Source organism: Molothrus ater, chromosome 3, assembly GCF_012460135.2.
Source record: "Molothrus ater isolate BHLD 08-10-18 breed brown headed cowbird chromosome 3, BPBGC_Mater_1.1, whole genome shotgun sequence".
NCBI classification, from domain to species: Eukaryota; Metazoa; Chordata; class Aves; order Passeriformes; family Icteridae; genus Molothrus; species Molothrus ater.
Window position 1 is genome coordinate 6,983,746 of NC_050480.2, and position 23,128 is coordinate 7,006,873.

Genomic DNA, 23,128 nt, shown 5'->3' on the forward strand with positions numbered 1-23,128 from the left:
AGTACAGTACATGCTGTGAAAGAGCAGGTCTGCCTTGGCACCGACTGGACAAACAGGGGTGACTAAGCAATCCAACTGATTTATAGCAACAGCCTTGCTCAGGAGATCCGGGAAACCTCTGGGAAAAGTGCCTCCAGCTCAAGGAATCACCATGTGGGAATTATAAAGGCTCCTGGGTGCAGCAGAGACCTGTCGTCAGAGCCTCAGGAGAGAAACATGAGGCAGGAGAGCACTTAGTGCTTTGGGCACTCCTCTCCTGGAGCTCTCAGTGTGTGTGGGGGAGCCTTTCCCGTGGGATTGCCATGCAGGGCTGCCCGCGGCAAGCCAGCGATGATGGGCTGCTGTGGGAATTCCTGTCCCAGGTAGGGCTCTGGGGGCACACAGGGAGGAGGGACAGGTGCTTGGAAAGTTTGATTTTCTGTGGCAGAGAGATGGGAACAGGGGAGGTTGGTGTGGATGAAGTGGCTGCATAGCAGGGTGATGGGGGAGGACATAGGTCTGGTGCCTACAGTCTCTGGAAATGAGGGACTTGAGAATGCTTATTCCTGTGGCAGTGCAGTGTTTTGTGTCAGGCCCCTGGCTATAGGTGGTGCAGGGAATGTTTTAATGAATAAGGAGGAAAAGTCATTTACTTGATTTGACTTATGATAAAAGGCCTTCCATCACAACAGGGAATATATGAGCAGTCTCTGAATGCCAGCTGTGGTGTCTCTGTGAAATGCTATTAGAGTTTAGATTTGGGGTTCTTTTTGCCTTACCCACTTCCATCTTCAGAATGGTGTCCCACAGCCCCACCACCCCACAACTTAGATTTTACTGGCTTGAGCTGCAGAGATTTTTTGTTCTCAAGGCCAGCTGAGATTGACTGAAGCAGTGTTGTAAGAAGCTGTTTTGGCAGTGCGAGGATTTTTGGGGTTAAGTGGTGGGGAAGAAGCAGGGCAGTGCTCAGCTCTGCAGCCCAGCAGGCAAGGGTTACTCTGCTTTCCCTCTTCCTCTTCCTCACATCCCACCCTTTTCCCTCATCCCTCACCACTCTGTGAGGGATGAGGGAAAAGAGCCTCACACAGTCTCTTTGTTGCTTGTGCTTTCCTGGTACCTGTTTGGCATGCCATGGCCACCCCCACAAGCCCTGGCAGTGACAAGGGGAATTTGGCTCCTCTCAGTCACCACTCAATTCCCAAGGCTCTCAGTGTCTGCTGTGCAGGGCAGCCCATCAGAAACCTGGCATGTGTTTCACAAGCTGATGCCGCTGCTGTCTGGGAAGGGCTGTGTTCTCCCTGCCCACCCCTCCAGAATCCGTGGAACTGCATCCCATGGGGATGAAGAAATGAATGTCCCACGTCATCAGGGAGATCTGGGGGTGACAAATGCTTGGTGCAATCTTCAGAAGTAATAGGAAAACAAAGGGATTAAGTGCTTGCCACATTTCCTTGGAAGACACAGAGTAACCTGCTGGCAGGGACAGCTGCCACAGCCTGTGAAATGGAGGGGCTGCTGCTGGACATGCAGCTCTGAGTCCTGTTGCACAAGGGGCCTCAGCTTGAATGGGCAAATCTGGGGAGAAATGATGCAGAAAGGATGAATCAAGCTAAAATGGAAAAGTTTGCTGCTTGGACCTACAAGTGTGAGTGTGTAGGGTGTGAAATACAGGATTTACTGGTGGAGGAGAGTGGAGAGCAGAAGGCAGATGCTCTGCCTGTTGATCCGGGCACAGGTGCTGTGGTATGTAAAGCACCTTTGGATCACTCGAGGAGTGGAGGAGGAGGAGGGAGTTTGGCTGCATACCATTGAAATTACTGCCTCTGTCTGAGAGGAATTGATTAATGAGATCAGGTAGGGGCAAGGCTTACCAGGTTAAAATGACTTTGCAACACCTTCCCTGTTTCTTGTGGGGCACCACCCAGAAACACAGATGGAAAATCCACCTCTGGGTTTCGTTGGATGAGTGGCCCTGCACATCTCCACCCCTTAGGTCCTGAGTCTCTGTGCCAGCTGGAGCAGCTGTCTCAGCTCTGAAGGAATCCTGCCAGGGCAAAATGGGGCAGAGGGAGGTGGCAGGGATCAGCAGGCACCTGGCAAATCAGGATTGCCTCCTTCCACATGGGCTGCAGCACTTGTGGCAGGCTCACAGTCTTATGCCTGTGCCCCTCCCTACACCTAGGGGCAGGGGAGGAGGTTTGGGTTCCTGTAGGTCCCCACAGCCTTGTTTGTGAGGCTGTGGACCCTCAATGAGTTTAGGAATGTACACAGTGCCATTGTAGCAGCATGAAGGCACTGTGTAGATACCTAAACTTGTGGAGCTACTCACTTTGTGCGAGGAACTGTGGAGAGAAGTACTTGTGTGCATCTGAAAAAGCTGATTCAAAGTCTTTAATGCTCATGTATTACTCTTCTCGAGGCTGACAATTCCTCAGTGTGTAAACTCCCAGTTTACACACTTATCAAAGGTTATACACACTTATCAAAAAATCTAAGACAAACCTCAAGGAAGCTGTGTAATAGGAGAAACTCATCAGGTGGGAATGGCATTAAAGAGCTGCTCCTCTGGGAAGCTGTAACTTTATTTTTTGTGCATTTATCTGCTAGTATCTCAGCTGCCATCCCAACCATTGAAAACATTCTTTATTGCCAGACCCTGGGCACTACAAGCCTGCAGTCAGTAACTGGCTGGGTGGCACTGAGGCACTGGGGGTGCCAGACAAGGACTTTCCAAGCAAACCAGTGACTTCTACTGGCTCATGACCAATTTGAGGGTGGGTTATTTTGTACTGCTTTTTTAAAGTAGTGGTAGAGTTGAATCAGTCTAGGGGTAGGCTTTTTACCTACTGCTTATGTTTTGGAATAATGTCACTTGCATGAAACATGAGTCTCAGACTAGAGCTGTTGGGGCCTCTGCCTTTCCTGTTCTTCTTCTCTGTGTGTGTTGAAAGGAACCTAATTTAATATGGTCGCCCTGCAGTTTAGAAATGTGGTTATGCTAAATGGCTGTCTGCTAGATTTCTCTTGTGAGATTTCCTCTAGATCCCATAGAAATTGCAGATGTTCATGCTCAACATTGCAAAGATAAGCTTGAAGTTCAAATGAAGCTTTGCATCAAAGTGGAAGGATGAAGCCAAATCTTGTCATTTCCTTGTCAGAGCTTTGTGTTTGACAGAACATGGATATGCAATTCATCAGCACCTGGCTTTTCATGCAGCTGTAGCAAAAATGCACGTTCTCATATCTCCCTGTTTGCCATACACAATTGGGGAAGGTGTATCCCAGGACAAGAAAACAAAGGTGTTTTCAGACTCAGGTGTTCAAAACATGTGCTTTAGGTGCTAGCAGTCCTGGGATGTGGAAGATGTGGGCTCACTTCCTTCTGTTGTAGCATTTTTGTTCTTAGGAAGCCCCTTGTAAGTGAATCAGGGCCAGTGACCTCATTTTCAGTAAATTACAAGGCGAGGTTATTGCTGATTTCTCTGTAGAGATGTCTGATTAAGCCACAGAATAAATAATAGGAACAAATATTTCAGAAGGACCTTTCCCTCGGGGTTTATTCCCACTGAGTCAGTCCCTGTTACATCAACAAGCAGAGCCACTTCAGTGAGTGCAGGAATCAACAGGGCTGAGCGGAAATCGCAGCGCGTCGAGCTGATTCCTCCTTCCCCCTCAGCTGGGTCATCAGTTTCCACCCTGCCCCAGTATGAATGTGGTCAGATAGCACAGCCTGGCCTTCAATTCAGAAAGTGGTGATGGATCATGGTAGTCCAACCCAGTCCCATGCCAAGAAACTCATCATCGATCTGTCCTGCAAAACATTTGGGTCGGCATCATCTTCTTGAAGGTGAGCCCTGGGGTGAGCCCTGTGCTCCAGGAACTGTCCTGTTACTGTGGGACTGTCTGTCCCACAGCAACCCCATGTTCTGGACACCAGTTCCAAGGCCCCTGCTCCTGCCCTCCTCCTGCCTCTCAGCCTCACTGCTGCAGCTGAGCTTCTGCTCAGCCCCAGTCAGGGACATCCCGCTGGTCCTGGAAAGTCGCTCTCATCCGCAGGGAGAGGGGCCACTGCCCTTCTAGTGATACTCTGCTGGTCTGTCAGCGCTTCAGCGTGGCACCTCTATGTCTCTGAGCATGAGCTGGGAGTGCTTGGCATGAAGGAGCAGTTGGCTAGCCCTGCTCTGTGCTGATCCATCTTTCCTGGTCACTGAGAGCAAGCACTGACCCACTGAGCGACCTGCTCCGTTCACAGCTGCCAAAATCAGCTTGAAGGAGCAGAACACAACAGGGCAAAGTACCTGGGCTGAGGATCCTGCCCATCCACTGGGAATGGGCTGCAAGCTGAGACCACAGCACAACTGGAAGCTGTCATCCCAGTTGTGCAGGCCTGACAGCTCATTTCCGTGGGGATCAAGCCGTTGAGTGGGAATGCTGGAATTGGCTGTCACTGGCTCCCACCAGGCAGCCATGGCATATTGCAACACGAGGCAGGGGATTCCAGCTGAGGCAACAGCCCCCAGATTCCTGGGAAATGGGGTTACTAACAGTTTTCCAGCCAAACACCTCCGTGTCTGTGCTTTTACTGGGAACAAGACGGGGCAGAGCTTCTTGCCTGCAGATGGGCAGCCCCAGTGTAGGGGCTGGAAATGTCCAGCTGAGCAGCAAAAGGATCACGAGATGTTGGATCCTGTCTGTAGTCAGCAGCCCATGCTGAAGGCACCTTTGGAGGCAGCAGCAGGGATTCAGCTTTAAGATAGGCTGAGCCACCACACATCTGCTCACCTGGCCTGTTTGCCTTGCATTTTCCCCACCAGTCAGTTTGAGGTTACTAGGACAATGTCCTCCATCAGAAAACATCCAGAAAAGCTCACCAAAGAGGGAAAAGAGGTAAGAGGAGGGGCGCAAGGGGGGGATGCAGTAAAATGACATCAATAGAAATGATTTTTCAGCAAGAAAAATGCAGGCTTGGAACAACTCCAATTCCTCAGACTGTCAACACTGCCCTTGAACCTCCTAGCCTGCCTTCCTCCCTGGGAAGGGGAAAGGGCACAGTGTGCTTTTGCTATCTTCTGCAGGGGCTTCAGATGAAATTCCCAGTGTTTTGGAGTTTGTGAACCTCTGTGCAGGGTGAGGGAGTCCAGGGGAAGCATAATAGCCACAGGGGTGGCCTGGCATGGGTTCAGGGGTATTCAGGGGTAGCAGGTTTTCTGACTGATTGGTGCTGGGCTCAGAACTGCCTCTAAAAGTTGCAGGAAAATATGAAATATTTTCAACTAATAACACTTTTTTTTTTTTGCCTGTTTTCCCTACGCTCACATTCTTTTTCCCTGGCGTTTTGGCTGACAGTTGAATGGATTTATTGCTCTAATAGCAGAAAATGACCATCACCAAATCCCTGTGTTTTTGCTGCCCCTAAGGCAAACTGTTCATAGTTTCTCCATCCTCCAGAGCACAGATATTTGTCAGGGTAGTTTTCCAGCCTCTGTCCCCAGGCTGGCTGGGGCAGCCCGGCTCCTCCAGCAGCAGAATTCCTGTACCTGCATTTCAGTGTCCTGCCAAGGGTGCCGTTTGTGCACTGGGACAATGCATGACAGCAGTTCAGGGGGAGGCTTTGGGAGCTGTGGGGAGTTAGGGGGAGAGCCAGGACACAGAGCTGGCTCTGACAGTCTCAGTGACAATGTGTCCTCTCTGACACATGGTGTGAGGCAGGGGAGTCCACTCTGGCCAAGGGTCAGATTTGGCCTTCGTGCGGAAGGACAGGATGTTTCTGCTGCAATTCCACACATTGGTGGAAGGGCATTTCCAGGGCAGAGCTTTGTCCTGTATCAGGTTTTGTACATCCATACTCTGCCAGCAGCTCGAGCCATTTTGGATATACATGCTGGATGCAGCTGCACTCATGTGACTTCCTGGGCTAAACTTTGTTACAGGGGGAAAAGCAAAGTCTTTGTTTATCCATCTCAATGGAAAAGTTTAGTCCTGGCCTGTCTTGCCAAGGAAGGAAGGAGTGTGCCAAAGTGATAGTACAGTGAATTCTGGCTGCTGGTGGGCCAGGGATGGAGCTGGCTGCCAGGCACAGCATCAGCATGCCACCCTGGCTGTGTAGGGCTGCCCTGGGGCATGGGGCTCCAGGAGCATCTGGCTCTTCCTTGGCTCTCTCCATGGCAAGAGATGGCCACAGTGAGGTGCTGGTCGAGTTTCTTTTGTCTGTCCAGCAGAAAATGAGGAGGGGAGAAGCAAGCACTGTGTATGTGGGATGGGAATGGGTCAGGAAGGAAAATATCTTTGGCTGCATATGCCCAGATGATGCAGCATCGTGCATGGTGCATGGGTTTGAAATGCCATCTTAATCTGAGTAATCACAGCTCTGATATCAACTTAATCTCTGTGTACAGCTCTCAGCTTTCTCAAAGCATGCAGCTACCCAAGGGGCAAAGCTCCAGCCCTGAGTTCAGGCTTTATATCCCATTTCTTTATGTCCTCCTTGCCCTGACTCTGGTGTTAATGGCTCCTAAACATGGGATGCTCAGCTGACATGGGATGCTCAGCTGACATGGGATGCTTGGCTGGCGTGGCTGCTCTCTCGCAGGGCTGAAAGGCACAAGTTGCTCCTATGGCTTTCATTTGCATGGGTTGAAATTATCACAAGGTTAAATTACAGCCAGGCAATGCTCATGGGTGCTTTAAAAAGTTGCAGGCTTTAAAAGTTGGCTCCAGAAAGTTGCTCAAACAAGGCTCTGTAAAGGGAAACTCATCCAGGGTGAATTTACCACATGCCTTCAATTCAGGAGCTGCTCTCCTGTGCCCAGCTAGGGCAGGGTGGTTCCCCCAAATCACAGCCTTCCCATTGTGGCCCAAAGCAGCACAGGAGTTGTGAAGGGCCCCATGGAACAGGATCTCCAGTGCACAAAGGACAGGCTTGTCTGGAGAGAGGGTGGGTTTCTTTCATAGTTTCCAATGGGACTGGGAGGCTCAACCAGACTGGGACTGACTCACAAAATCCAGCCCTTGAGACCAGACTCTTGGAGTGGGTAATTTTTTATATTGTCCCCTTTCTCATCCAAGGAAGCAGCGGTGCTGTGGGGCGAAGGATGGTGCCCCACATGAACATTACCCATCCCCCTGCATCTGAAACTTTCCACTGAAACCAAGAGCCCTCACAGTGAGCTCTGCTGCCAGTCCCAGATCCCAGCACTCATTGCTGTGCAGCTGAAACACAGCTGCAGCTCCCCTCCTGATTTTGTCCAGATCCTCAGTTCTGTGAGTGTTTCTGCTCCTTTCCTTTGGAGCTGCTTAAACTCAAATTAACTACATCTTAATGGGACCTGCATCTTCCAAAAGAGTCTCTGTTAGTTGCTTGCCACAGCTAAAACTTTCCAAATGCCTTCAATGATCCTTTTTTTAACTACCTCTCTATACAGAAAACAAAAATCTTCTATTCTACCCTCCTCTCATCTAGCCACTCTCTGGGATGTGCCAGTCATTGACTTGAGAATACCTTGTTCTTGTCTGGCACATCAGTGGGTGTCACAAATAGTCACCTCATCAACACGTTTTTTGTTAATATCTCAAACACCCTGTGGCTATTAAAAATACTATAAATACCTTAGCTCATTAACAAGACACTGTTTCCAGCATATAAACTTTTCCATTACAGAACCACTAACTGTAATGCCCTAAAAAGCTTACAGCTGTTTATAATCTAAGTAAAATGGGACACCTTCCCTCTGCTTGTGCTGGTGACTACGTAAGAGGGACAAACCTGTGCTGCTGCCTCCATAGGCAAGTGTTAGCCAAGACTAAATACTTTTACTTATGGATTTTTTTATTCTTCTTCTGCATCCACTGCTGCCTGGACAGCAGCACTGACAGATTTAGGTCTTGTGAGATTTTTACATCTACCCTCATGAGCTGGAGCATGGGTGTTGGGGGTCCCTGCCTTGCCCCTGTGCAGGGGTGAGCGGGGTGAGCAGGCTGAGGCAGGGGGCCCAGGCAGTCACTCCCTGGGTGCACCAGCTTTGCATAGACAATTACATTTGGGATTAGGAACAGAGAGGATTTAGCCACAACGTTTGCACAGCTCCTGTGCAGAGCTGTGCAATGCTGGCACAGGGTCGATACCGAACCCTAGGGTGGCAATCCTGCCCTTGGCCCAGGGCCCATGTGCAGGAAGAGTGCTGGCAGCAGTTTCCTTGAACATCTCACAGATGCCAGCTCAGGAGAAATAGATCCTTCTCCCTGGTGGTGTCCTGGGACATGTCCCTAGGTAGCTGTGCCACCCTAGGCATGCAGTACCCCAGTGTACGGTGGTGAGGAGGTGTGAGCCTCCCCCAGTGACGAGTGGGACTCAAATGTCTTGTGGTGGCCATGGTTTGAAACACTTTGTCTGCTCTGAGAGGGAGCACATGAAACATTTTCAGTAGTTCCTGAAGTGCTAGTACCACAAATGCCACTTTTTCATCAGTAGCTTCCTGACTTGTTTTTCATGCAGGGAGTCTTGGTGCTGCGCAGGTGAAGGAACAGTGAATCCAAATTGGTTTTATGCAAAAAATGCAAATACTGCTTTTATTAGGAGATTGCCATGTGCCAGGGATAGTACATTTGCAAAGCAGTACAGCTCATTTTCTGCAAATCTCTCCTCCTCATTCCATGTAAGGCCAGGGATCCAGTAAGACCAGTTACATCCCTGAGAGGCCCTGGCAGCTATAGGCTGTTGCACAGAGTTGTGACTTAGGAGAAAAAAATAAGGTTTTGTTCTCCACAAGCCAAACAGTGGCTCCAAAAAGCAGCAAGTTCCAAAAGGTAACTTCTGATTTCGAGTTGATCATGGCACCCTTTGTTCTGAGACTGTGAAGGTCTCAGTTCTTCTCTGTAGAGAGCTGGACTTGTTTTTCATATAGAAAATCTGCAAGGGAGATATGGGGAATTTCTAGTGATCACCCTGTAGGTGAGACTGCCTGTCTGTAGCTTCCTTCTATCCCTAATCAACATCAGGAGCAATTCAAGAGCTTGGAAACACACAGGGTTTTTTCCCTTCTTTTTTTTTCCTTCAGACAGGGGATGTTTCCCATGCCAGTACTACTGAACTAATACTTTAGTTTTACACATTTCTGCTTGTCCCTGACTCCACAGGTGGGATTGCCACACTGTGAGCCAGCACACTGCTAAGAGAAGTGGATTTGTGAGGCAGCTGCAGCCTCCCAGTACCTGCACAGTGCCCCAGAGTGGTTGGGGGAATTAACCCTGTAGGGCAGGAGATCCCTGCAAGGAATGCAGAGATTGCTACTTCTGCCCACACCAGGGAAGGACAAAGAGATTTGTGAACACAGGAGAATGACTGAACCAAGGAGGAAAGAGTGACCCTAGAGTGTTGATCCTGAATTGTCATGATGAAATTGCACCATAACAGTTAGCTGAACTTCCAGCAAGTGTACTCCATCCCCCAAAACGTTTGAGTTGTACTTGAAATAGGTATGCCCAAAAATGGCTTGATGTTCACCAGTTGCCTATCTCTGAGGCTCTGAGGTGGTTAAAAACTGCATAAGTTGTTGTGTTTGGTGGCATTTAATACCTCACAAGCGTGGCCTGCAGCTTCCAGCTGCGTGGGAGGTAGATAAGCTGTGACCAGAGATGTTACGCAGCTCTGGCTTTGTGCAGAAGCTGGGCAGCCTGCTGCCCCGAGCTGCTGATTAAAGGACCATCCCTGTGGTTGTTGGCACCCAGCTGGGGGAGAGGAGGGTTAAAATCAGTCCATGAACTAAGAGGAACATCTGGAGAGACCTGACCCCGAGAGCCACCAAAGCATGGACCTGAGACACCCTGTGTGTGGCAAGAGCTGCTTTTGTGGCTGGGTAGGCTGTGCTGCTGCTCCCCATCCGTGCTGCAAGGCAGAGGCCCTTCCCAAGAGTGAGCAGGGCTGGCTCAGCCCCCTTAAATCACTCTGGGGATGATGGCAGAGCAGTGAAAGAGGCACCCCTGTGGGTGGGACCCAGTGAAGGGAGTGCCTGTGCTGGTACAGCCACGCTGCCCTGATCCCAGCACGCCCAGGAGTGAGGACTGTGTCAGCCCATCCTCCCCCTGTGCTCCACAAGGAAAGCCACCAGGAATTTTTGGTTCTCCACCCACACCTCACTCTGCTTGGAGCCTTGACTTTTCTATACCAACCCTCTGAGAGGTGTAGTGCTAGGTGTGCCCTTTTTTCAAGCCAGCTCTGAAAACGTGCACTCATTTGTTCCGAACAGGGCAGCTTTTGGCCGCATCGCGCTCTCCTCCTTTTAAACGCGCTGTAAGTAGCACAGGGCTTGCCCTGCAGAGCCCTGCCACCTCGCTGGTCTCTCAGTGCCTCACTCAGGAAAGTGGCTCACTCACTACCTCCTGCTCTGCAAGCTTCAACACCGTGTAATGGAAAAATGTAGAAGTGGGGCCCGGCTGTGCGTCAGCGGCTGCCGTGGCAACGTCCGCCTGTGCCGCGCTCGGCAATAGGCGCGCGGGGCTGTCCATCTCCAGCGGGGATGAAATGCAGCGTCGAGCATCCCCCCCTCCCTTACGAGGCAGAAGGAGGAAATACCAGGGTTTGCTGGTGTCACTGGAGCTTGCCCGGTGCTAACAAAGCGCTGATTTACGAGCACCGCGAAGAATTTCGTCGTGCTTCAAAGCAGGACAGAGGCATCTGGCACTCGGCCACCGCCTTTGCATCAGTACAGGAAAAACGCTGAATTTCTTCAAAGCTGCCACAGCGTTTCCTATTTTTAGGTTAACAATGCCTGTTTTGCTGTACAGCATCAAATGTCAACAAAGAATGAAGATCTATTTATGTTGCTTTATTGTAAAGCTGAAGCAACAGGAAGCTGTGAGCCATCTGGGTGCCTTCTGAGCCCTCCAAAAACCCCATCCTGAGTCAGTAGTAAAGCACTGGGTCACTGCCACGCCAGTGGGTTTGCTTCTGATGGGGGAGAAATGATGGGAGTTTTGGGGGTTGCCTTCCTGTCCTCGGACCCTTCAGGATACTGTGCACAGGAGAGAAACCAAATGCCCAGCTCTAGATTGTGCTTGCATTCAGAGACACTTTGTTCCTTGCTCTCCCTTTTTTTTGTTCCAGCTCTCGCTTCTGAGGCTGCATCTCAGCACCAGTGTGCACCTTGGTGTTGGTGCCTGCATTTCACAGTCAAAAGGCTCACTGGGGGAAGGGACAGTGTCAAGGGCTCTCCTGAGGATGAGAGAAGTCAGGAAGGGCAGCAGTTTTCCGGTGTTCTACAACACCGTTGGACAAAGCCATTTTGGACAAAAGTTTCTGTCCTTAAGGACTGTAATGCAGGAGCTGTGGTGGCTGGCTTACTAAAATCAACCCCAAAGGAAGTGCTGCTCTGACACTGTATTTCTGAGTTGGAGAATGGAGGACATCCAAGCTGGATATGTGCCTTAGGTTGTAAGATAGTCCTTGCTGCTGGAAAACACCTGGAGCATGAGTGGTGTGTTAGAACACTGATTTTACTGTGTGGGCAGGTGCCAAGTGCCTGTACACGAAGCAGATCTCAGCTCCAGAGGATGCTTGGCACCTTGGCTTGCTGGAGCAGCTCATTGAGCTGTCGCTGAGCGAGAGGAAGTGGCAGCTCCTGCCCTCTCTCCTCCTGCATGCAAACACTCGCCTGGGTGTCTGCAGCAGCCACTGAGCTGTGGGGTGAAGTCCTGGTCACTCGCTGCTCACACTCCCACTAGCTGCTTCACTAGCCTCCTCCACTAGCTGCTTCTTTGGGAAGGAAGCTCCTTTTTCTCCTTTTGTTTTGATTTGGAAAAATAAAAATAGAAAAAAAGCCCATCGGGGACGGAGTGACTAAGTGCTTCATGTGCTGCTGAAGTAAATGAACAGCAAAATGTCTGAGGGGAGAAGATGACTAAGTTTTTTTCTTCCTATTCTGCTTCCTTCACCTTCTAAGAGAAGCTAAACATAGTTGCCTGCAGCAGGAGGAGTTCAGCAGTCGGCTCCTACCCACAGATGCAGCCTCAGAGATCGTGGGCTTGTGCCTTGATGGAAAACCCAGTTGTTCAGAAGACTGGGCGTCTTCCCTATGTTCATTTCTCTTCTCCCTTGCTCTTCCCCCAAGCCAAAATATATTTAGAAACTCTAGGACACAATGAGCTAAATTCTGCCTGTGCTACACCCATGTTTATAATGTGTTCATTGTATTGCCTCTGTTCATTGTATTGCAAGTGCCCTCACTATTTTAGGGCTGGAGATAACTACCCTTCATCTTTGTCTCCTTTTTTGGACCAGAAAATTCACTACAATTCTCTTCAACCATAACATGCTGTTCGAAGAAAGACTATCTGAGTTTTAATATGAAACCCACGATCTCTACTTCTTTAAAGGATGTCACACTCCACCCGCCTTAAAATAGCCTCTTTCAAGAGAAATATTTAGTTTAGAAGCAATTTCACTTTTTTTTTTTTTTCCCCAAAAAAAGCAATCAGATCTCTGGATCTGTCTTTACCTGAATTGCCTGGGTGATCCTTGGGTGATGCTGTTTGTGGTCAGCGTGTTGTCAGCATTGCTGTAGAACTTAGACCCTCTCTCCCCACATCCGGGACTCCCACGCAGGGCACTCACCAACTCTGCTATTACCCTGACTGAGCAGTGTTCCCCCCCAAAACCTCAGCATGTCCCCATTTGTGCCTGGGCCAGCAGCAGCCCCCAGGGCTTTCCTGGGGTCCTGAGTGAGCTGACTTGGCAGGGACAGAGTGTTTTTCCCCAAGCATCCTCTCCCTGCTGCAGGGATTCAACACACAGCCATTGCAGAGGTGATTTTCTGCTATTAATGCTCAAAAGAAAGTTCCATTTTCCTGTTTCAGATGAACATTTCCCTTTTAAGTTAGAGAAACCTTTTCCTCCCTAGCACCCTGTGTAAAGCTGTGAACATGCACCAAAGCAGCAAATTTCTTTGCTGGCCCCTGCAGTCCCCTTTCCACCAAAACTCGGTGTTCCCCCAGCTGACACCTTTGCAGCATGGCATGTACCAGCTCTGAGGAGACTGAGGCCAGTCACACAGGAGTGATAAGCTTTTCCTCAGTTTCTTAGAAGTTAACAGCTGAAATCCTCTTTTTCTTCCCCCGCCCCACCCCTGCGTGTCAGCGCAGGGTTGGGTTGGAAGATCCAGCGCTGCGTGCCGCACCAGGATGTAGGGTTGGGTAACCCTCTGTGTGTCTGAGGATCCCATTCCCTTCCCTAAGGGCTCAGGGGAGTGCCTGGGTGCAGCAGGGCTCACCAGCTCTGCTCACCAGTCTCAGAGGCAGCGTGGAAGGAGCGGTGGAGGATGAAACCTCCTTGCCTGCTGCTGTGACAGCTTCTTCCCCCAGCGCCGTGCCGGCCTTCCCCTGGCACAGCGCTGCCCAGCCAGCCCCTCGGATGCCCTCCCAGCAGGCAGGCGTGCCAGGACGTTGGCTTTGGGAGCACAGGTAGGTACCTGGCCCTGCAGGAGTGGAGCTGTGGAGCTGCAGCTGACATTTTTCCATGACTCATAACTAAAATGGTGAAGGGGTGCGTGTAAGGCTCTGACTCCGAAAATGAAGCCGAGGATAAAATGACTGGTGGTTCTGTGTGAGGTCTGCTTGCTGCCAGCCCTTCTGCTGCAGTGGGCTGGGGGGCAGCTGAGATGTGCTGTTAATAAGAATTCCTCCCTCCATCCTGGTCTCCAGGGTCCCACATGGCTGCTCACAGCCGGAGCCCTGGCTCTGCTGAGCCAGTGCCACCCTCTGTCCCCGCCAGGCTGGGTGAGCCTGCTCCTGGGTGTGGCAGTGAGGAGCTCCCTGCCTGGCAGAGCATGAGTGCAGCTGGGGCTGGATCTGTGTGGATAGGGAATAGGGTAATCTAGCTGAAGTAAATGTGGATAGAGTCCCTGTTCTCAGCCCGACTCTGCTGTGTGGGGAATTGGGAATGAGCAGCTGATGAGATGGTCCATGTGTGAAGCCCTGTAATTGGCTTGGTCTTGCCATGCTCTCGGGAGCCTCTGGCTCCAGCACAGCCTGTGGTTGATGTGTCCGGTGAGGAAGGAGTTCCCACAAGCAGCTGCTCCTAAAGTGCATGGTTTGTGCTTCCCATATCCATTCAGGGCAGTGTGGCTGGAAAGCTGGTGGGGGAGGAAGTCTCAGGGCACCCACAGGGTGGGCTCAGAAGCAGAGTTCACCATGGTGAGCGAGCTTGTGTCTCTCTCATTCTGAGGGAGAGAAGTCTCATGTATGCCCACAAGCCCTGGTTCCTCCAGGAGTAATGCAGAGCTGAAAAGCTGAGCTGAGCTGCCCTTACCTGCAGCACATGGGGAGACTGCTCTGTGCGTGCTCAGTGCCTGTAACAAATCTCGCTTTGCCTTCAGGTTTAGGCCACTTTTTTAATAGCTCTTAGTGCTCTTTAGAGACCAAACCCTCTGAGATGCTGTGCTAAGTCTCGTGGGGAGATGCTTTGGGCACTGTGTGGGGCATACACAGCAGGTCTGCAGCTGTGAGGAGGGTGCTGCGTGGCGTGTGCCTGTGGCTTCCTGGCTGCTTGCAATGCCTCTCTCTGGGCAAAGAGGTTTCCCAAAGCCATCGTGTTTCTACCGTGCTCCTTCTGTAAGGATCTGAGACCAAGGAGGCTCAAACTGCACTCCCATTCCTGGAGGAGCTTCTGCTGGTTGCTGATTATGTTTAGGAGCTGCCTAGGAGAAGGGGACCATGCCATGGTGATGTGTTGGGAGTGCTGGGGAGCCACGGCCGAGGCAGGCTGGTGCTTCCAGCAGCTCCTGTGCAAGCAGAAACTCCTCCAGCCACTTAGCAGGGGATTCATGGTCCCAGCTCCAAAGCAGGAGAGACAATAACACTCCTAAATAGTACTTTAAATCACCAAAGTGCTATCTAAACACGAGGGACTCCAAACACAAATGAAAGTGCTAAACTGATTTAAAGGGGAATTAAAAGGTCACGCCTGTTGAACATTTAGCTTTAGAGTTTAGTCATGTTTGTGAAACTTATAACTGCTCTTCTAAATCACCTTTTTTACACTTCCTATACCCAGTAAATGTGAGCATGTTCAGCACTAATGACTAATTTTAAAAATTCTCTATTCTAAACAAATTTCCACAGCCAGAGCTTGGCCCTTTCTTTTCTTCCCTTCCAGCTCTGCCTTCCCACTTCACAGAAGGCACTCCAAAAGTATGTGAACATTTCCCTTGGAAGTGCTCATGGGAGAGATGTGTTTCTCATGCACACACTCCACAAAATGAAGTGCAGTTATGGTGAAACAGCAGAAGAGCAGGGATCTAACTCCATGAGTGGACAGGGCCAGGGAACAACAATGGACACGTTTTCTGTGTCCAAAACCAGTGTGAACCAGTCTGGGGGTTTCAGCAACAGCAAAACTCAAGTCTGCAAGCCAGGCCTTTCTCACCCAGCTTCTCCTGCAGATTGCTTCATTGGCATGGCATGACTTGGCTTGGCTAACCTTGCTTGCTTATCATCAGTGCTTATGGGCATTATGCTGCCAGGGTGTTGCATGTACAGCATCCGTATCAATGCCCTCTGTGCTATGCCAGAGGAAATGCTTCACATGGCTACAGCAGCACTGGGAGTCAGTGGCAGCCCTGCCTGGCCCGTGTCCACCCTGCTAGGTAGTGCCAGAATGAAAGGATGAGTGATGTGATATCATCACACCATAGCGTGTGCCTGCTCTGAGCCTTCTGCGGGGAGGAGATCCCTGTCCACCCCCCCTTCTCTGGGGACATGAGCTCTGGGCATTTCAGTCATTCCTGAAGCTGACAGAAAGAAATCAGTCTCAAAAAAACCCCAGGTATTAAGAACAAAGTGTTGCTTTGTTCCAGTCATTGAGGTTACTCCTGTGTTTGGTGTCTCTGACCCAGGTGCCTCCAGGCAGGCTGTAAATGTGTTTAAATCCTGGTTTCAATCTCTAAAAACTTACCTTCAAATTGAAGGTAGTTCAGAGTGTTTGGCAGCTTCTGTCCTATGATTAACTCTACCAATCTAAATCAGCCAGATTGGAGATAACTGGCACTTTTATGATCTCCTCCTGGCCTGACTACCTGTGTTCCCAACATGCCCTGTGCTGACACCCCCCCTTTCCCAAAGGACTCCAGGGTTTGGCTCATCCCTTGGGAGCATATGGCAAAGTTTATAGCTCCCATCCCAGATCCCTGACATGTACAAGCACAGGTTTTGTATTCAGGTTTTTTATTGCAGGAAGGCTGTGCCTTACCAAACCACTGCCCTCTGGGACACTCTGTTGTGACTTTTAAGACCTGAGTCTCTTCTGTATCCTAAACTGCATCTCTGTCTGTAGGGAGCTGAGCTGGACTTCAAATCAAGTAACCAGAGTTCAATGCAGTTGTTTGCTGTCAAGAAGGGCACAGCTCCTGGTCTCAGCATGTGGCAGCTAGAAGCAGTTTGGGATTCACAGTGGCAGGGTTGGGAAGGCTGCAGGGATCCTTCCCTGCCAGCAGCATTGAGAGTGAGAAGTGCTAGAGCCAGCACAGGCCCAGGAGCCCATGTCCCCAGCATGTGCTGTGCTGCTGCAGGAGCTGAGAAGCTGAGACGATGTTTGGAACTAGAAAGATGGTGGTGAATACCCTGGAACTGGGAAAGGGATCAAACACAAGTCTCCAGATGGAAACAGAGCCGTTTCCATCAAAGCTGATGACAAGTTCCCTGATAGAGGGGTGCAGGGTCAGATCTCTGGGCAGCACATCCCGTTTCTCAGCTGGAAACCTGATCTGGCTGCCTGCAGCTCTGTGCCCCAATGAGCTGCACTGCTCTGGGGCTCTTCTCACAAATCAGTTCACCAAGGCCCACTTTTGGCTACCAGCAAGGATTTTTATAGTCTGCTGACTTTTAAAGGCTTGCTGCTTTCTGGGGAAGAAGCACTGTACAGCTTAAGTAGCAGTCCACCAAATGTGATTAGCTGTTTCTGAATCACTCACCTTTTCCAAGCTGAAAATTGCTTAACAAATCTTACTGGTGTGTACATAATGAGTAACAAATACATTTGCAGAGATCTGGATCAGTTCCCACTCAGGAAAGCAGGCTGAACATATCTGATGCTGGCAATTAATAATTCCACTGGCTTTATGGGAGGGTCATTTGTGGCTGATCTGCATTAGGTGTTCAGCTTTGCTTCAGTGAAGGCTCTCCACCAGAAGAAATGCCTCATGGAGACAACAGTAGCTCTGAGGCTCCAATGCAGGCTTTGCTTTCACTCTCACTTAGGCTTTTTTGTCTTCTTCCCTTCTTTGCCAAACTGGCCAGAGAGGTCTAACAGCACTGTCCTCTCTGTAGCCATTTCCCCCGAGTGTGGTGTTGACGTGGCTGCTGCTCCACTCTGCTCAGGGTTTGTGGGTGGTGAGGAGGTTCCAGATGTCCTTCCAGGCAGTGGGGGACTGCTGTGCTCCCGGCTCCCAGCCCCTCTGCTTCCTTCCATTGTCAGCAGGGAGGTCAGGCTGGAGGGCTGCTGCTCACTCATCTGCCTCTGCTCTTTCTGATTCTCCTTGCCTCCATCACAAGCAGGAAGAGGGAGACTGCAACAGGCTCCTGTTTTTTTTCCAATACGCTGGAATATTTTTTCCATGATCTGAACAGATGTTCCTGGCTTTCATGTGTTTTTTACTGAGGCTCCTCTATCACACATGCTGATCTCTGCAGACAGCAGAGAAGCAGTAGCTTTATCTCTGTGACCCTCTACCCCAGATCTTTGGTCTTGGTGGGACAACTCCCTGATCCCACTGGAGAAAAGGGCATTCCTCACAAAACCAGAGGGGAGTGGTTTCTCTCTTGTGAAAGGCAAAATCATTCCTGGCTAAAACAAGACAATTCTGAAAAACAAAATGGTTGAAGTAAAAGAGTGCATGTGTTAGGATTTTTTCTCACTCTAAATGAGATGGAGACCTTGGAGAGTAGCAGAAGCTGGTACACCCCAACAGAAGTAACTACACCCCAACAGGAGTGTCTATACCACAGTCATCAAAATAATTTATCTAATAAGACTTGGGGCTTTACACTAGAATTTCTAGGCAACCAGAAATGCCTGTCAGTCATCACAATGTATTTCCTTGTATTAACTTCAGTGAAGCCTGATGTTGGGCCTCACTTTATCTTTGTGCAGTGGAAGCTGTGGGACATGGAACTGGCATTGCTTCTGCCAGGTTTTGGGGAGCTGCTGAAACTTTTGTGTTACGCCTTTTGTGACTAAATCAAGAAATGCCCACTGATCCAAAGCCCCTCTCTTCCATTGCCAGCTGCTCCTCTGGCCAAAACAAGGCTATTTATCTGCTGTGCAGTACAGAAGCATCAGCAAGGATGAGAGGGGTTTGTGTAGGAGGAAGACAATTCAGAATATGGGCTGTCATTGCTGCCAGCATCAGGGACAGTGGTCACAGCCTGAAGGACAGAGGCAGCCAGGGGCTGAGAGATGGCAAAGCCAAGCAGACACCCAGCCCTGCACCATCACATCACAGGTTTTTCACTGTGTATGCTGCATTTTGGTCACCCCCAAGGCAGGACACAGCAGGAGGAGGAGGAGGCATTCATTCCATGGTACCTGCCAGCTCTGCCCTGCACGCCTGGCCTCCAGCACAATGAACAAAGCTGGCCTCCCCACCAAGGCTGCAGTGACAAGGTTTTTCCCAGTCAAGGGAAACAATCATCACTAGGGAAACCTTAACTACTTTTTAAAGAGCAAAAGAAAACACATTCATTCTTTTAAACATGGAAAACTAAATGGCCTCTTTTTCCTTGGCTGGATGTGCATGGCCGTGGAGCGGGCTGGCACGGAGGGAACTTTGCAGGCAAAAGTTCCCTCCACTCATTTAGTATTAAAGAGGAGGGCTCTGTGGAGCAAAGTTTGCCCTTCTCAGCCCTTGCTGCCTTGGTTTTTTAAATCAGAAAGGCTCTGGCCACCTGACCCTCCTAGCTGTGAATGAAACATCTTGGAGCCTGCAACAGCACAGCTTCATGTCACTTCCTAGAAAATCTGGAAGCCAGGGTCTCACTTATCCAAGTCCCTGGACTGCAGCAACTCTAGTGAAACTTGGGGAAGCAGTGGGCATTGGTGACATTACTGTCTCCTCATAGTTGTCCTGCATCTCTTCTGATCCTAGGATATTTCATTATTTTTCTGGGAGAAAGGAGCTGAAGCTCTTTTCACAATTGGGAAAATCATTAATTTAATGCTGCTCCCACTCTTTTCCATCCCCTGGCCCAGCTGTGTAATCTTGCCTCTAACCATGTTAATAAAAAGCACTAAAATACAGGTCCAGCTCCTACTATTTCCAGGAGCATTTGGTCCCATAAAACCATAGGAAAGCATAATTTCGCAAATTAAATCAGTTACTGCCTATCTCTCTGGCTGAATGCATGGAAAGGGAAGAGCACCCTGCTGGCTCCATGCATGGGGAATAACACCAGTCAAATTCCACTAGTGTCCATGCTGGGAAAGGGAGGCCACAGGCAGTCTGAGAAAGGCACGTCTCCTTTGAGCAGACATTAAAGGAATAAATATGCAATAGAGAAAATGTACAGCAGCCACTGAGCTCATCAGTCACTTTTTGTTTAATCTAATTAAACACAATATATCCTCTGACCTTCTGCACTGGCACTAAATTCTCCTGTGTTGTTCTTTCCATACGAACCTCTATTGACAGATGGGGAAAGCCTAGAGTTTGCTTTAAGCTTCAGATAAGTAAAGTTAAACATACAGCCGATAAAATTGTTTTGCCAGCACTCCTCTCCCCCTGACCAATTGTGGGTGCTCACTGGGAGGGATTAACTCCTCTGGCCTGTATCCCACTCCTGGCTTGGGATACTGCTCTGTGCAGTAAACAAAAGCTGCAAGAGGGCAGAGGCAGAAGCAGAGTGCTGCAGAAACCTTGAGAAGTTATTTTTTAGAGTTGGTTTTGCACTTGTTGAGCCTCTTTTCCATGTGGCAGACTATTAAGGAAAACAGTGCCATTCCTTGCTAAATATATTTCCAGAGTCACTAAATAATTTACTTAACAGCTAATCAGTTGGCATTTGCTGATGCTGAACCAGGTTTTAAATAAAAAGTGTCGAATTGCATCAGCAACCTCGTGCACATTCCCTGCTTATACAGGCTCCATGCTCTTGCTGCCTGTGCAAGAGTGCAGTCAGTCCACACAGCTTCCTGAGTTTTCTGGGAGGCAAAGGGCTGGGTTTGGGGGAGAGCTGGAAGCCCGGGTGCCACATCAGGTGCAGGCTTTGATCATGCAAAAGGCTTGGAAATGTGCTCACCTTTTGAAATGACCACCTGCAGGTTCAGCTCCTTGCAGGCAAATGAGAAGAGCACGGATCTGCCCTTCAGCTGCATCACTTGGTAATGCCACCTGCAGAGCTGTTTCTTTCAGTATGGTGAAAAATCCTTTGAGTCCAGGGAGTTACCACACCTTCATGCACCTACAGCTGTGCCTGTGCTCCTGGATGTGTGAGCAAATAACTCCTTGGAATGTAAACCAAAAGTTACAGACTACTACAGAGCCCGGAGGTGACTACCTTATAGTTCCCAACAGGCTGACACAGTGTTAAAGAAGATTTCTTTACTGTAAATAGCCTTAATACTCAATTTGTCTATTAATAGCACCAGGCAGGGCAGGAGGCAGTGGAGGGGCTGTTTCCTGCATGTGGCTGTGGAGTGAGACTGGAGTGGTGTGAACCTTGTGGCTCTGGTTTTCCATGGCTGGCTGCAGAGACTGACATGAGGGTTGGCATGGCCAGGATCCCAAACCCTGGGCTTTGAGATCTCTGATTGCACATCAGTTTCTGAATAAACAGAGACCTTTTGCCAGGGTGAAGGATATGGTGAACCACCCTGCAGATGGTTAAAAGCCACCTCCCATCTCTCTTGGGGCTCAAGGGAAAGTACAAAGGCTGACTTTCTGGAGCAACACTCTACCTAGGGAGAATTTTGCTATCTTCAGGCAAAGGGAGTGGCAGGATCCCTGGGGGCATTGGCCAGTGTTGCTCCTCTGGGATCTCCTCTGCTGCCTGTCCCAGAGATAGATGGAGTCATGCAGCTGCTGGTTTAGTAGGGGACCTGCACCTTGCAAAATTGAGCCTTTTGAGCACTGACACAACACAGCAACATTCTTTTGGTGAAGCAAACTTCTTCTTATTTCATTGGGAGGGGGCTCAGGTGTTAAACAAAAATCCAGTGGCTCCTGAAGGAATCAGAGGGACAACAGTCCCTCTTCTCCCCTATTAGGTTGCCCCTGTGAGAAGCAGGGAGAAAGAGGCTCTGTGAATCAGAATTGTGGGTCACCCCTGCAGCAGTGACAACTGACCTTGCAGTCAATTTCCAGCAGGTTGGGAGTGGCTTGAAATGGATGAAGCTTGCTTCAAGCCTCACCATAAAAGAAGTTGTTACACATGTCCTTAAAACTTGGGTTGGAAATACCTGACTAAAGGTGTGCCTGAAACCAGGTGAGGCCTGGGTGAAAACATTTCCCTCTGGCGGAGAGGGGGTGAGGACGTGCTACCTGTTCCTCGGGTGGCTGTGCTGAGTGACTGGCTCTCTGACCCGTTCAGATCAGCAGAAGGGTTGTTTTTGTTGAGTTTTGTGTCTCCAGGGGACTCAGGGTCATTATCCTACCCTGGGAGCAGTGCTGGAATGGAGAGCATCACTGCTGGGAAAGCCCTGGCAGGGGGAAGCCAGAGTGGCTTGCCCTGCTTTGGGGACTGTTTGCCTCCATTCTGCCTGTACCTTGAAGTACCTCAAGGTTTTAACTGTAAAGCTCTAACCACCATCAACCAAAATCTTGGCTTGGGAAGGCACATTGCCTTGGCATGTTTCCTGGGACTGAGTGACTTACGATGCTGTGCTGCAAGTGAGGGGAGGACTCCTTCTTTTAGAGGAGGTGGGTCACACTCCTTTAGAGTCCAAACTCCCCCGGAGACTTTCTCTTCCCCCTTTTTTCATGACATCAGCCAGGACTTGATGTTACTATTTTAAAAACAAAAGGAGGGGACACCCCCCCGCTTCCCCTTCGCTCTCTGCCAGAAGGAGAACAAAGAACAGCTAAAACACACAAGTTCTGGCACTCTGTGTGGAAATAAAAACATTCATCCTCATGTCAGGTAGGGAACTGCCCGACCCCCCTGCCAAAGCAAGCAAGCCCTCGGCGTGGAGGAGCCCTGGAGAAGGGGATGCCCGGTGTCACCCCGTGCTTGGGCAGCTGCTGCCAAACTCCTGCAAGGCTGTCCCAGTGCCAGGCTGTGCTGGGACGCTCCCGGCCACGGGCAGCCTTCCAGGGAAGGGCTGCCCTGCTCCTCCCAGGCTGTGAGGTGGGGACAGGCCTTGATTCTTCCCCTCTCCCACTCCTGTGCTGCCCACCCTGCATCTCCCTGCTCCCTGGTGGGCTGGTGCACGGGATAACCCTGGTGTAATTTCCACGCTTTAGACACGAACATCTCTGTCTGGCTTCTTGCTGCTCGCCATTTAAACATGTCAGCAGTTCCCAGCACGGATTCCTGTGCTGTGAGTTCACCCCCAGCAAGCATCCAAACTGCAAGTTGGGGCTGCTGGCTCTTCCCTGCCTGTCTGTGAAGCATTACTGGAACAGGGGCCAGTTCTCCAAACACGAGGAAGAGATTACTTGGGCTTTCTGGAAGGCTCCCTCCCATGCCTTCACAGCGGAGCAAATGAGGATAATTTATCTGCTGGCTTCCAGCTGAACCCAGGAGCTTGGAGCAGCCAAGGACTACACTGTTTGTCCCAGCTCCTGCAAGAAGGCATTTTTCCATTGTTGCCCTTGTATATCGTTCACATAATTTGTTTGTGCCGTCACCTTCTGGGGCCAAGATAAGAGGTCATCCCCTGCCTTTTGCTGGTGGTGTGTTCCCTAGAACAATCCAGGGAAAAACTCGCAGGAAGGAGCCGTTTGTGCCGTCCAGTGCAGCCTTCGTTAGAGCCATGTAAATAGTTTTGAGCAATCTATCTGGTGAGAAACACAACGTGTCAGCAGGGAATTGTTCTCTGAACTGTAGTTACGGATGGGCCAGAGCGGGCGGATCAGCACACGTGGGCTGCCAGCTTAATGGACACAGCAGCTGCCTTTCAGGGGGAACAAAAGCCAGGCAGGGAGCCTCTGTGTGCCTGTGCTCTTGTTCC

At 50.1% G+C, this 23,128-nt stretch overlaps 1 protein-coding gene across 1 annotated transcript in view; it reads left to right on the forward strand.

Moving 5' to 3' along the window:
• The window catches only part of ITPKB (inositol-trisphosphate 3-kinase B), a 67,184-nt gene that overhangs the window by 28,198 nt on the left and 15,858 nt on the right, over positions 1-23,128 (forward strand). The window lies entirely within an intron of this gene.